This window comes from Mustela lutreola, chromosome 2 (assembly GCF_030435805.1).
Source record: "Mustela lutreola isolate mMusLut2 chromosome 2, mMusLut2.pri, whole genome shotgun sequence".
Lineage (NCBI taxonomy): Eukaryota > Metazoa > Chordata > Mammalia > Carnivora > Mustelidae > Mustela > Mustela lutreola.
The window spans coordinates 163,924,325-163,939,102 of NC_081291.1; the positions used below are offsets into that span (position 1 = coordinate 163,924,325).

Consider the following 14,778-nt stretch of genomic DNA (forward strand, 5'->3'; position numbering starts at 1 on the left):
TGAACTAAGAAAACCCTTTTGGTTGCTTCCTTGAGGACTCCGTTTCCTCTCAGATATATGGAGATTGAACTCCCAGGTACAACCCAATAGAAACAAAGGGCCTAAGGCAGCATTTTACAACCTTGGCCTTGTTGACATTTGGAGCCAGATAAATCTCTGTTGTGCAGGTCTGTCCCGTACATTGTAAGTTATATAGCAACATCTCTGACCTCCACCCACTAAATGCCAGTAGCAACTTCTTCAGTCTTGATGACTGCCAAATGTCCCCTGGTGGGGGGCAAAAACTGTCCCAGGGTAAGACCCTAAGGCAAGATGTGACTTGAGTAAGAAAAGAAAGTTACAGAATTCCTTCAAAGGCCCAGAATATTCATTCAGTGGATACTTCAGCACATATTTGTTGAATCTCAACTACCTTCCAGGCACTCTTCTGTTTATCAGGGCTGAAATAATGAATAAAGAAAGCCCTGATCTCGTGGAGCTTACATTCTAGCGGATGTGTGCCGCATGTTCCTAATCAGCTGGAACCCTTTGCCTAACAGCAAATGCTTTGAGCCAACTGAGGGCCAAGAAAAGAAAAAACAAGTTCGCATTTGAAGACTCTTTCTCAGTTTATGAACCTCAAAAACGGCACTGATTTAAAAATGAAACTTGGCAAGTGATTAGTTCATATGTTTTAGTTTATAATATGTTTTAATCATTTTGGGTGTTTTCAAAACAAATGGTGAGATTAGGGGGTTTTTTTCTTCTATTTTTGGCCTCTTTCCTCTGGAGAGTCCTTCTCTTGTGTTTAGTTTTGGTGTTCTTAGTATATTTGAAGAATGCTTTTAAGTGTTTGAAATGTGTGCACGTGGATGAAAGGAGATGAGGAAGAAGAAACATAAGACTTTGTGATCCCTGATCAAACAAACACCCCTACCCCAGCCCCAAAGCAGTGTTCAGGCATCACTTCCTCAAGGAAGCCTTCTCACAAAATCCTCATGGCAAAGTTCCCCACCCCAGTTGTTCTCCTAACACTCTTCATATACCCTTATCGTAATCAAAATTAAGGAACGGACTGTGAAATTAGTTGTTCAGGTGTTTCCCTGTCAATTATAAGCTCAGTGTGGCTCAGCATCATTCTTGTTCTACCCACAGTTCTACTAGCACAGGGACTGGCACACAGTAAGTGCTTAAGAAATATGTGTTGACTGACTGAGAAACCCAGTCTTTGAGGTGCTCTGCCTACACTTTTACCCCATATACTTCTTGTGGGTTACCCTATACCCACTATCAGACTTTATTGTGTTGATCATTATCTTGTAGACCCTAAAGTAACATGTAAATTCCTAAAAGCATTCTTATATCAGAAAGTCTAGAGAACAGCTTAAGTTCATTAATCTTAGGGATCTTTCAGGCTTATTTAGAGATTGTAGCACTGTAAGGGAAAGAACAGGGCATGATATTTAGGAATATTTTAAAATATTACTGATGCCCTGAGCATTGTTCACGAATTACAGGGTTTAGAGGATAAGCATGTATAATTGTCAGTGTGGGGCACAGAGAGAAATTATGTGATTTATTTACTAGTTTTCTTCATTGATGTCTTTTTCTCCCACTAGATTTTAAGCTCCATGAAGTTGGAGAACTTGTCCTCTCAATAACTTTATCCTCTGTGCCCAGAATGGTATTTGACACATAGTAAGTATTCAGTAAATATTTGTTGAATGAATAAGTGTAAGCATTCATTAAATCAATCCTATGTTGAGTGATAGATTAATTGCTTATTACTGCATCAAAAATGCAGGAACACAATCAAGTTCTTATTCATTCATTCAACAAATATATTTTGATGTCATGCATCCTAACATCCTAGAACAGTATCTAGCACATAGTAGGCACTTGTATTTGATAAGTGAATGAGATAATGAATATTCACATGTACTCAAAGATGGTTCATTTACTAAGTGTGTCCATTTACTAGTGATGCCGTAGCAAAGTGCCATAAACTGGCAACTTAAACAACAGAAAATTTTGTCTCACAGTTCTAGAGGCTAGACACCCAAGATCCACAGTATCCACAGTAGCCATAGTATCCATGGGGTTAGTCTTTTCCGAGGGCTCTAAGAAGAATCTGTCCCTTGCCTCTCTCCTAACTTCTTGGGGTTTGCTGGCAATATTTGATGTTTTTTGGCTTGTAGAAGCATCACCCTGATCTCTGACTTCATCTTCGCATGGTATTCTCCCTGTGTCATATCCAAGTCCAAATTTCCCCTTTTATAAGGACCTCATCATATTAGCTTAGGGACCCACCCCATTCCAGTATTATCTGATCTTAACTTTATTAGTCACATCTACAATGACCCTATTCCCAAATATAGTCATGTTCTGTGGTACTAGGGCTAGAACTTCAACATATGAATTTGGGGAGGACACAGTTCTCAATAACACTAAAATAACAAATCTTCATTCAGGTGGTACCGTTTTGATGGTTAATTTCTATTTTGAAAACATCAATTTGTCAAAATAACATCTTGTTTCATGAGTCTATGTGGAAATTGATATGATGATATTAATATAATCTACTATACTAAACAAAAAATTGTATGTTTGTAACATAGAGAGGGAACATGGAAAACATTCAAGAGGCATGAATGTACATACCATATTTTGTTGAATAATGTGTGACCAATAGTAAGTTTTGTGGGGAAGACTGCTAAAGATCTGAAGGAAACTGTGTATGAATCAAAGGCATTTGGTCTTTATTTTATAGACATCAAGGAACCAGTACAGAATTCAAAACTTATTGAACTATAGAAGGGTATTAAAAAGGGTGAATTGTGTGTAAATTATTCATCAAGGAACCTGACTTTAAAAAGAAAGAAATAAAATGATGAGGTTAGAGAATGGACCTTGGGAACTAGCAATTCAGAGGTTTTTGGTGACCTTGGCAGTTTAATTAGAAACAGCTCAAGAACCCAAATTTTAATACATTGAGAAATAAGTCTGGGTTTTAGGAAGCTTGGAGGTGGTACAAAAGAGGGAAAAATCAGGTCTACGGAACGTGGTTCGTTATTTATTAATTTGTTATGGTTGCTATTGTTTTAAATGAGGGCAGCTGAAGCATGTTGGCAGACAGCAAAAAAAAAAAGGAAAAGACAGAAGAAAGAAGTAATTGATATAATAAGATCCTGGAGCAGGTCATCAGCACTAGAGAAAAAGGTCTCTGAGATGTGATGGGTGGATTCTGACAGAAGTGGAGGTAAGAGATGTTATTTGATGACCTCTGCTTCTCTGTGAAGAAAAGAGACAAGGTTACTTCAGAATGAAGAGTAGGAGGTAAGTTAAGAGTTATTTAGAGTGATAAACGGAAGATGGGAATATAAAAGGCAAATGACTGGGAATAATAAAAGAACCGTAAAGCATTTCTGAAACACCAGCTGGGAACCAGGAATCTGGAGAGGCCCCAACCTATACAGTCTGGGCAGTCCAGCATTGTTCAGCAGCCTGGGAGCTGAGGACAACACGCATAAGTGTGTTCATCTGGGCTCAAGAACTAGCTGGGTACACCTGAGAACCATAGATGAGGGAATTAATGGAGCCAGCAGAAGTCTTTAAAGTTAACAACCTTGGGATCCTCGATGATAGAGAAGAAACTGGAGATTAATAGTCTGGGGGGGTAAAAGGAGGGAAAAAGTGAATGTCGGAAAGTCTTTGGTGAGAAGGTTAAGTTCTTGTTTTCTAGAGCCATGTATATCCTAATAAGGAAGCCTGCCCATACCACACATATCTTTTGACATCAGTCTGAAAGAAATCACAGAAAATAGAATGAACACTTTGGAGGGCATAGACTAGACTGAGAAAAAGCCTGCAGGTTAGGATTTCATTCCCAACTCTGCCAAATAACTTAACTTCATGTAGCTTAATGGCTTTGCCATCATTAACACCATTGTTTCAGCTTGAGGATCCTTCGGGAAAGCACGTTACTTGTATATATAAAAGTAGAATAAATGGGGCAATGGTGATAATAATTGGCAAGAGGCAAATATTTTTACTTTTTTGCCTCAGATTCCAAAAGTGTACTGTTGTTTCCCTCAAAGCATGCTTGTTTATTTCTCTCATTCTAAGATTCTCTATTTATTTTACTAGTGAGTCTCCAGAGCTGGCAATCTCTCCTTTGGCACACATTCTCCCTTTCTGTGTGTCTTTTTCCTTGTTTCCTCCTGCCTTTAGGCATTGAATGTGATGGTTTGTCTCAGTAACCTTCCCCCCACTCAGTGACCAAATAAAGTATTCTCATAAGCTTCGGATTGGAATTTTTTTTCCAAGAAGACAGAGCTAAAAATTTGGTGCTTGGATAGAGAATACTTTCAGGTACATCCTGGATGACACTGTATAGCTAACCCCTCATGCCCTATGCATTCAGATGAACCCTGGTATCTCTCTGTGGTATTCGTAAGGAGAGCCCTGTTCCCAGGGACCTAGTCTCCAGATGTCAGATTGGTGAAGTAGCCAACCATGTTATTCACTGTGAGATACCATGCTCTACTTATCCTCTACTTGCTTGAGTGACTGTGATGAACATAATCACTGGGTTTAGTGGTTTCCTAATGCTGTGAAAATTTTTACACTCCCTCTTTTGATATTGTCTGTGTGTAAGTTAAAAAAAATAGTTTGAGGGGCATTTCAATAAACAACCCTAATGAAGTTCCTTTTTTCCTTGCAAATATAAGTCCCTATAAAATTCCAATTTTTCCCTTCTCATGACTCTGTTAAAACTCGTTACAGCACAGCTAAAACCTGCTGGCCTAGAGATTAATATGACCAGACATACCATGAATTTTTTAAATCTCAAAAGTCCCAGTTTCTAGTTCTTGGTCAATCAAATATAGGTTGTATTTGCCTGTATATATATATAATGTAAAGTCTATTGTCACAAGTCTTCTCTAAATTCTTTTTCGGTTTTACTATCCTCTAAAATTGTCCCTGCATGATTCTGTGTTACAAAGAGGTAAAGGAAAGAACTTGAAGAATGGAGGGGAGAGAGTATGTCATGATGGAAAGAGAAAGCACACTAGGGAAGAAGGAAAACCAACGAGGTGATGGAACAAGTAGTGATTTCCCTTCGCCCTAGTCCTCTAATAGTGCTTTTATGTTTGGTTGTGATATTCCTCTCACCTAATGCCCCAAATGGCCTCCTCTGAGCCATTTGTTCTACAAAAATAGTCTTTTCACTGCCTACCTATGCCACAGGTCAGCTTAACATCCTCTCCAGCCCCTCAAGCCCCTTACCCGTGGACCCTGGGGAGTCAGACCTATTGTCATTAGTTCCTCCCTCCTATCCAGTCTGGCATGGAGAGTGTTAATGGCTGATGTAAATCTGAAAAGAACTCTACAATAATTTGGTTTTACGTTATTAACATTCAAAATATAAACAGGTAAACTACAAGTTGAGTTCATTAATTCTTCCTGTATTACTTAGAAAGATGAAAACTGCATTTTTAAAGAAAGGATTGATTGGTGTCATGTACGTATTTGTTCACTTCTGTTTATGCAAGATAATAAGAGTATTAACATGGAGGTAAAACAATGGTATTTATAATTCCATCAGCACCGTTTGTAATAAAAAGGAAATACCTAAAAGAAGTGGGGAGAGAACACTTGCTGCTCTGTACATATATTACATTGTTCCATTTTTTTAAAAAAGGCGTATGAGGAAGAAAATTTTAATAAGTTGAGGAGGAGTTAGTGTTCTTTCTATCATGTTCACTGAAACTGACCTAAGATTGCTAAGTTTAGAAAAGACTAAAATATGATGGAGGGATACCTCCTTATAAGGAGCCTAGAGACCAGAGACATGTGCTCCATTAAATCCTCTCTGAGTTTGAGATTACTTGAATGAGACTAGGATCTTTTGGGGGGTGCTGAAATGTCCTATCTTGGAGAGTAGTGAGTGCTGTGTCTGGCAGACCTGATTCATAATTTGCCTGTAACTCAAGATATGCTTCCTAGGGGCTGAGGCCCCCAAAATGAAATAAGTTTGTAATAAGTTTGTTTGAAATAAGTTTGTAAGGACCCACTTCTAACACTTAAATAGTTCTGGGCAGACTTTTTTAACATTTTCTCTGCTGTTTGCAAAAGAAAATAATTGGTGGTGGAGAAGCGGTTTCTTACCTAAGTAGGAATTAGCAGAGTTGATAATATAGACCATAATAAAGAAGTCATTCATGAGGACTTAGTCGATGTCAAAGAGCAATTGGAAAGAACGAATAAGGAACAAGAGGGGTTGTTATGTTTATGATAACTTACCTAAGTGGACTAATAAACCTGTCAGTGGTAATGGAGGTATAACTTTCGAAAGTATACATTAGAATGAAAGGTCCTTGAGAGCAGGTGTGGAGTCCAGTTAGCAAAGTGGTTAAAAATAGACTCTGAAAAAACATTTGTTAAGTTAATGAATTAATACATGCCTCCATCTGAGCAGTTCTTTGCATAGTCTCCCTTATCTAACCAATTCTCAAGAAGAGTTCAGAAACTTTGTTAGGTTCCCCAATGAGATAGTTGAATTTTAACAAGGGTATAAAGTGACTAATTTTTAATTTATTTATTTTAATCCCATTCACAGTCCTCTTCTTGTTCACCCATCTAGGTAACCACATTCTATTGTTAGTTGGAACAATTTTACAGAAAAGTGATGGGAAATAAGTTCAAAGAGGTGGTAAGGGTTTCGGCTTCATAGGCCATGGCAATAGCTTCAGAATCCCAAACATCAGTGAGGCTGGAAAAGTCTGATGGGCAGGAGCCTTTGAAATCACAACAACCCAATTTTAGGATTACCAGATGAAGCAGTTTCAGCCAAAGGCTAGAGGCACACATGAAAGAGCTTGATTTAGGATATATGTCAAAAAATTTCTGACCACTGAAGATAAAAAAACAAAGTGTGGCTCATTGTACCCTCTTCTTTCCATCCTGAATCGGTTTTACTCACCTAACCCTCCCAGTTGGCACCCATACCTACCAGAAGCTTAGGGAGCGATAGTGAATGTGTTTTAGAACTTTCACAAGGTCTTTGGTTCCAAAGCATAGTTTTTAAGACACTTCAAACAAAAATTTTAAATGTTAGATAGGTTTCATTTCCCCTTGTACTGACTGTCTGCTGTGCTTAAGAACTATGGAATTCTTGGGCATTTATTAGTGTGTGCATAAATCACTTTGCAGAGGAAAAGGAGGTTGAAAGTTCATACAAAAAGTGCATGCTCTATGACCGAGTCCTACCAGAATGAGCCAACTTGGCACACATGCTGTTGAGAATGTGAGAGAGCTGATAGTCGGCCTAAGATGGACATTCAGGGGAGGTCATTTTCTTTTTCATTTATGTATAAATCTTTAAAATTCTGAAGCCACAGACTAGTATAACCGAAGGAAATAGCCCAGAATTATTTTTATCATGTAGCAGAGATGACAGACTTAAAATCTGATGGCTCTCCCAATAGCTTCGAAAAGAACTAGGGACTTGTCTGGTTCTGTTTGTCCGCCCAAGAAGTATTTCCGTAATTTATCCATGAGGGTTTCTAGCAGAACCTTACACTTACTGTCTAAATTAATGATACTCCTTTCTTTTGCCATGACAAAAACCACTCTATGCTATATACATTATGTTAAAGACTTTTTTTTATTTTAGCATGTGGACATATTCTGTAAAAGCATTTTCAGTTTCATCACATTGACAAGCTGATTCCATTAAATCACCCACCATCATCATGTTCACTTTTTTCTTTTTTGAAAAGTTAGAAAACAGTGATCATCTCAGAGTTTTCAAGTCATTCACTTTGGCAAAAATAAATCTGGGAAAACCTGAGCCTGTTCCTTGAAGTGGAAAAAAAAAAAAAATAAGATGAATTATATTATTTTCTCATTGGCCCTTCTCTTGAAGCTGCTAAAGACAAGGAGGGAGGCTGGGTCTTTTTTATCTTTTCTAGTAAAATGAGATGTAAAAAAAAAAAAATTATGGATATAGATCAAACTTCTCTACCTCAGTATTTATTATGTATTATTTGTTATTTAAAATAGAAACCTCGGTATGTTGAACAAGTAACACGAAACTGTTTAATTCAAACTTTTTTTTAGCATTTCTGCACCCTCTGATAAAATGTTATTTGGTTACTTTCGGGTTACACTGCTGTTTTGAATTAGAGCAGATATACCCTAGGTCTCCTATCACTGTGCTTTCCTCACGGAGAAGAATAAAAAAATCATCTGATCATGCTACTGCTGGGTCATTTAAAGCATTGAGTGGATGTGTGAAATGAGGGGAAAAAAACGCTCAGTATGGGGTTAATTAGCTCTGTGGAGTTGTGGGTGGGTCACTTCCTCAGGACCAAATCATGCAGGAGGAAGCACGTGCAGACGTGTAAAATTAAAAGAAGCCCATGAATCCTCAGACTCTGGGGCACAAATTGATTGCCTTTGGAGACAAGAAAGGAACCCTTTTGCACCAGTGCTTAGGGCTTCACTGGTCAGAGAAGAATGGAATTCCCTCTAAATGTCTGATGTAGGCCTCTGTCAGGCACTAAAAAAATACAGTTGCAGTTGAGAAAACCTTGGCAAATCTACACTTTTTGCAACTGACCTCCACTGAACTCTTTTGAAAATCATGTTATCTTGCTCACTTTCTTTAACGTGCCTTATTTTCTGGGTCTCATCTTGGAAACAACGTGCTTTCTTCCTGAAAGTCTGGGCAAATCCTGTTTTCCTCATGGTGTTTCGTGGACTGCCACAGGTTCCCTGGCTGCTGAGCTCAGCTCTGCGTGGATTAGGCCTGGAGGATCCCCATCAGCTTGTTTATAGTCTAAGCCCTTCCTGAAGCAGGAGGTGAAAAAACAGGCAGGAAACATCCTCAATGCCTAGATCGTTAATAGGTGAATCTGAGAATTCAGGTATTTACAGGGAAATTTCACAGGCAGAGTTTTGAGAGATATTGCAAAAAAGACTCCTTTAGTATGTGCTAACCAAAGGCACAGAACCAGTGGAGATTAACTGTGAGGAAATCTCTACTGAAGAATATTCTAGTAAAGTGTCAGTACAAAACATTCCTGTTTGCTTCTTGAGTTGGAGAAGCAGTAAAATTGAAAATTTTGAAAATTCCAAAGCAGAATCCACCACCACCACCACCTACAAACAAAATTGCCATACTTCCTCCATTGCCTGTGGAAAAAACCTGAATCTAGAGCTTATAAAGAGAGTTAAGAAAAAGCAGATTCCCCTGAGAGGAAGTGTTGAATTAAATTAATAGATTTTTCAGATAACTGAGAACAAGTTGGACTTGAGGAGGACAGAGAGCTGACCGAGAGTGTCCCCACAGAGGCAGTCCCAGTCAGATTTGTTTCTTTTTCTTCAACTGTCTGATATGATAGGCATGTGGAGGTGAAAATATGGATGTGGGAATAAGAAGAGATGGAGACAGTAAGTTCTATGAATGCTTTTTTTTTGTTTTATTTATTGAGGTTTCATGGACATACATTATAAGAGAATAATATATTGGCTTCAGGTATACAACATGATGATTCAATGTTGGTATATATGGCAAAATGATCACCGCAAGTTTAGTTAACACCTGTCACCATGTGTAGTTCCAGAATTTTTTTGGTGTGATAAGAACTTTCAATATTTACTCTTTTAGCAACTTCCAAATATTCAATAGTGTATGATTAACTATAGTTACCATGTGGACATGTACGTTATATCCCCATCACTTATTTATATTATAAATGGATTGGTGTACTTTTTAACTACCTGCACCCATTTTGCCTACTCCCCAATCCCCATCTCTGGCAACCACCAATCTGTTTTCTGTATTTATGAGCTTGGTTTTTGTTTTTGTTTTTGTTTTGTTATTTGAATATCACATATAAGTGAGATCGTATGGTATTTGTCTTTTTCTTATTTGTCTTATTTCACATAGCATAATACCCTCAAATTTCATCCATGTTGTCACAAATGTCCTTTTTTTGAGATGACTGAATAATATTCCATTGTGTATATATACCACATTTTCTTTATTCATCTACTGATGGACATTCGGGTTCTTTTCGTATCTTGGCTATTATATAAAAAAAATACTGCATTGAACATGGACATGCATATATTTTTGAGTTAATATTTTCATTTTCTTCAGATAAATATCCAGAAGTAGAATTGCTGGATTATATAGTAGTCCTATTTTTAATTTTTTGAGGAAACTTCATTCTAGTTTCCATAATGACTACACTAATTTGCATGCCCACCAACAGTGCACAATGATTCCCTTCTTCCTACATCCATGCCAACCCTTATTTCTTATCACTTGGATAAATAACCATTCTAACAGATGTGAGGAGATATTTCATTGTGGTTATGACTTTCACTTTTTTTTTCTATTTTAATTTTTTATTTTTTATAAACATATATTTTTATCCCCAGGGGTACAGGTGTGTGAATCACCAGGTTTACACACTTCACAGCACTCACCAAAGCACATACCCTCCCCAATGTCCATAATACCACCCCCTTCTCCCAAACCCCCTCCCCCCAGCAACCCTCAGTTTGTTTTGTGAGATTAAGAGTCACTTATGGTTTGTTTCCCTCCCAATCCCATCTTGTCATTTATGACTTTCACTTTCTTGATGATTAGTGACATTGAGCATCTTTTCATTGTACCTATTGGCCATCTGCATATCTTCTTTAGAAAAATGTCTATTTGGGGTGCCTGGGTGGCTCAGTTGGTTAAGTGTCAGACTCTTGGTTTCAGCTCAGGTCATGATCTCTGAGTCATGAGATAGAGCCCTGTGTTGGGCTCTATGCTCAGTGGGAAGTATGCCTGGGATTCTTTCACTCCCCCTCTGCCCCTCTCCCCACACATACGGCTACACATACACACACTCTGCCCCTCTCTCTCTCCAATAAATAAAATCTTAAAAGAAAAAAGAGAGAAAGGGAAAAAAAAGAAATATCTATTCAGATCCTCTGCCCACTTTTTTAATCAGATTTCTTTTTACTATTCAGTTGTATTAGTTCTTTATATATTTTGGACAGCAACCCCTTATTGGGTATATAATTGGCAATTATTTTCTCCCATTCAGTAAGCTGCCTTTTCATTTTGTTGATGGTTTTCTTTGCTATGCAGAATATTTTTAGTTTGACACAGTCTCACTTGTTTATTTTAGCTTCTGTTGCCTTTGCTTTTGGTATCAAATTCAAAAAGTCATTGCCAACACCAATGTTAAGGAGCTTACCACCTATGTTTTCTTTTAGGAGTTTCTTCTACATTCAAGTCTTTAATTTATTTTGAATTAATTTTTGTGTGTGGTATTAAGTAGTTGTCTAGTTTCATCTATTGTGTATGGCTATCCAGTTTGCTCAACACCATCTATTTAAGCTACTGTACTTTCCCCATTGGATATTCTTGGCTTCTTTGTCATAAATTAATTGACCATATGTAAGTGAGTTTATTTCTGGGATCTCTATTGTGTTCTATTAATCTATGTGTCTCCTTTAACACCAAAACTGTAGTGGGGTCTTTTTATGTGTTTTTTTAAATACTTTTAAATTTTTTAAATACCATACTGTTTTGATTACTACAGCTTTGTAATAGAGTTTGAAATCAGGGACCTTGATGCCTCTGGTTTTGTTCTTCTTTCTCCAAAAAGTGCCATTGCAGTTTTTATGAGATTGCATTGAATCTGTAGATTGCTTTGGGTAGTATGGACATTTTAACAATATTAATTATTATAATCCACAAGCACAGAATATCTTACTGTTTATTTGTGTCTTCAGTTTTTTTCATTCATATCTTCTAGTTTCCAGTGTACAGGTCTTTCACTTCCTTGGTTTAATTTATTCCTGAGTGTTTCATTATTTTTGATGCAACTATAAGTGGAATTATTTTCTTACTTTCTCTGATAGTTTGTTGTTAGTATATAGAAATGCAACTGATTTCTGTGTATTGATTTTTGTATCCTGCGACCTCACTGAATTCACTGTTAGTTATAACTGTTTTGTTTTGTTTTGTTTTGTTTTGTTTTCTGGTGGAGTCTTTAGGATTTTCTATATGTAGTATCATGTCATCTGCAAATACTGACAATTTTACTTCTTTCTCTCCAATATAGCTGTCTTTTATTTCTTTTTCTTAACTGATTGCTCTGGCTAGGATTTCCAGCCAAAGCAATGAAAGTTGAATAAAAGTGGCACAAATGGGCATCCTTGTTTTGTTCCTGATCAAAGTTTTCAGCTGCATCTATTGAAATGATCTTATAACTTTTATCCTTTTTTTGTTGATGTGATGTATCATACTGATTGATTTGCAGATGTTGAGCCATCCTTGCATCCCTGAAATAAATCCTGTCTGTTATGGTGAGCAAACCTTTTGATTTATTGTTGAATTAGGTTTGAAAATATTTTGTTGAGGAATTTTTAGTCTATATTCATCAGGGATATTGGTCCGTAATTTTCTTTTCTTATGGTATCTTTGTCTTGTTTTGGCACAAGGGTAATGTTGGCCTCATAAAATGAGTTTGGAAATGTTCCCTCTTCTTCTGTTTTTTGAAAAAGGTTGAGAAGAGTCAATATTAATTTTTCTTTGAATGTTTGGTAGAATTCACCAGTGATACTGTCTGGTCTTGGACTTTTGTATGTAGGGAGTTCTTAAATTACTGATTTAATCTCCTTACTAGTAATTGGTCTGTTTGAATTTTCTATTTCTTGATGATTCAGGTTGCATGTTTCCAGAAATATATCCATTTTTTTCTAGTTTGTCCAACTTGTTGGCATATAATTATTCATAGTAGCCACTTAGGTCCTTTGTATTTCTGTGGTATAAGTTTTAATGTCACCTCTCTCCTTTCTGATTTTATTTATTTGAGCCCTCTGTCTTTTTTTCTTGGTGAATCTAACTAAAGATTTTCAATTTTGCTTATCTTTTTGAAGAACCATCTCTGGTTTTATTAATCTAGTTTTTTGGTCTCTATTTCATTTGTTTCTACTTTGGTCTTTGTTACTTCCTTTCTTCTACTAACTTTGGGCTCTGTTTTTTCCTTTTCTAGTTCCTTAAGGTGTAAAAATAGGTCATTTTTATTTGAGATTTTTCTTTATATGAGATTTTTCTTATTTCTTGAGGTAGGCATTTATCACTATGAACTTTTCTCACAGAACTGCTTTTGCTGCATCCATAAGTTTTGGTGTAAGTTTTATAAATTCTAACAACCGATGTTATTGCTTATTGTACCATAACTTTTCAAAATTCAAGCTAGTGGTTAGCTTGACACCCTTGCTGTTGAGTTTACTCCGGTCATTTGAAACAGCATAAGCAATGGCTACATGCAGCAACCATTATCCTAGTTAGGTTGTCAGAGTCAGCTTAATGACTTTTTTTTTCTTCTGTAGTGATATTGAACAACAGCAACAACAACAAAAATGTTTCTTCTGAACACTCTTAGACCTCTATCCTTCCAAATCCTGATCATAGCATAACTAACCTCAAGAAGTAATTAGTGAAGACTAGAACAATATCCCATAACAAGTTAGCTATGAAGAAATTTGCATAGTTTATCTCTTTGGTTCATGTTCTTATGAAAATAGTGTGTTGCAATATAAAACTATATTTCTTTCTCCCAATCTTTTTTTTTAAAACCAGATTATTACAAGTTACATTGGGATTGATTTTTTTACTAACAAAGTTTGAATAACACTCAAAGGCTTTAGTAGGCAAAGTCCTTCTTTAGAAATAGCTTTCTTCTATAATGTACTGCCAATTTCTTATGTGTGTGTATTTTGACCTTCCTGATGCCTCTGCTATGGGCTGACTGTTGATTGGTACATGTTAGTGCTTTGCTTATAAGAGTTGGGCAATAGTTCAGTGATCCAGTCCAAATGTGGGCCATAGATAGAATAGGCTCATCTTCTATTTAAGAAATGTATCAAACTGCTTTAAATGAAGTTGGTTCAGACAAGGACATTGGAACTGTTCATCTGACCCTGTGCGCTGTATGTAATGGACACCTGCTGAGCTCCAAAACTGCAAGGTAAATAGACAAGAAATCCAGTAACTTGCCATCCCTGTGAGAGCTTTCTCTTAGTCTGTTATTAGATTTACATTCTTAATCATAGGGGGCCCATTTTGGTCATTTAAAGGGACTTGTTCACTGGTTCTCCCGATGTCTTTGAACATAGTCCTGGGAATAATAATAGTGAGTTTTTATACTATTTTTCTGGTCTTTTCTAACTTTTTGTTTTAAATTGGAGATTGAGTTAATATGCATATTCATACCAGGTTTATGAAATATTCAGCTAAATTTCTTAGACATGAAAGCATTAATTGTTAGAATGTTTTACTCTAGCTAATCATATGTTTAAACTATAGTAGGTTCAAGTACGTTTTTCCTCAATTCTATTTGTGACATATACACTTGGCAAATTGAATCAAGACGTAAGCATTATAGATACTGTTTTGAATTCAGTGACTTACAGATTTTTTGTATTGCCTAATCCTCTTCAAACTGTAGAATGTATTTTACTCAACTGTGTTGTGATTCTGTACAATTTTTAGGATCAACATGTTACAGGATTTTGTAGTCATAAAGAGCTCACGATGAGAGAAGTTATTGAATCTATCTCCTGACTGGAGGCAGAGCTGCATTTATTCCATCCAAAATAGAAGAAGATCTTTCCTATTTTTAAATAGCCATGAAGATAGAAATTTCATAACTGCTCTTAGCAATCTATTTGATTATTTACCACTTGCACATTTAGGATGTTCATCTTTAAGTTTTA

The 14,778-nt window shown here is 36.6% G+C and overlaps 1 protein-coding gene across 36 annotated transcripts in view; it reads left to right on the forward strand.

Annotated features, from left to right (window-relative positions):
• ZBTB20 (zinc finger and BTB domain containing 20) overlaps positions 1–14,778 on the forward strand; it is an 816,455-nt gene that overhangs the window by 611,033 nt on the left and 190,644 nt on the right. The gene's annotated exons all lie outside the window — the stretch shown is intronic.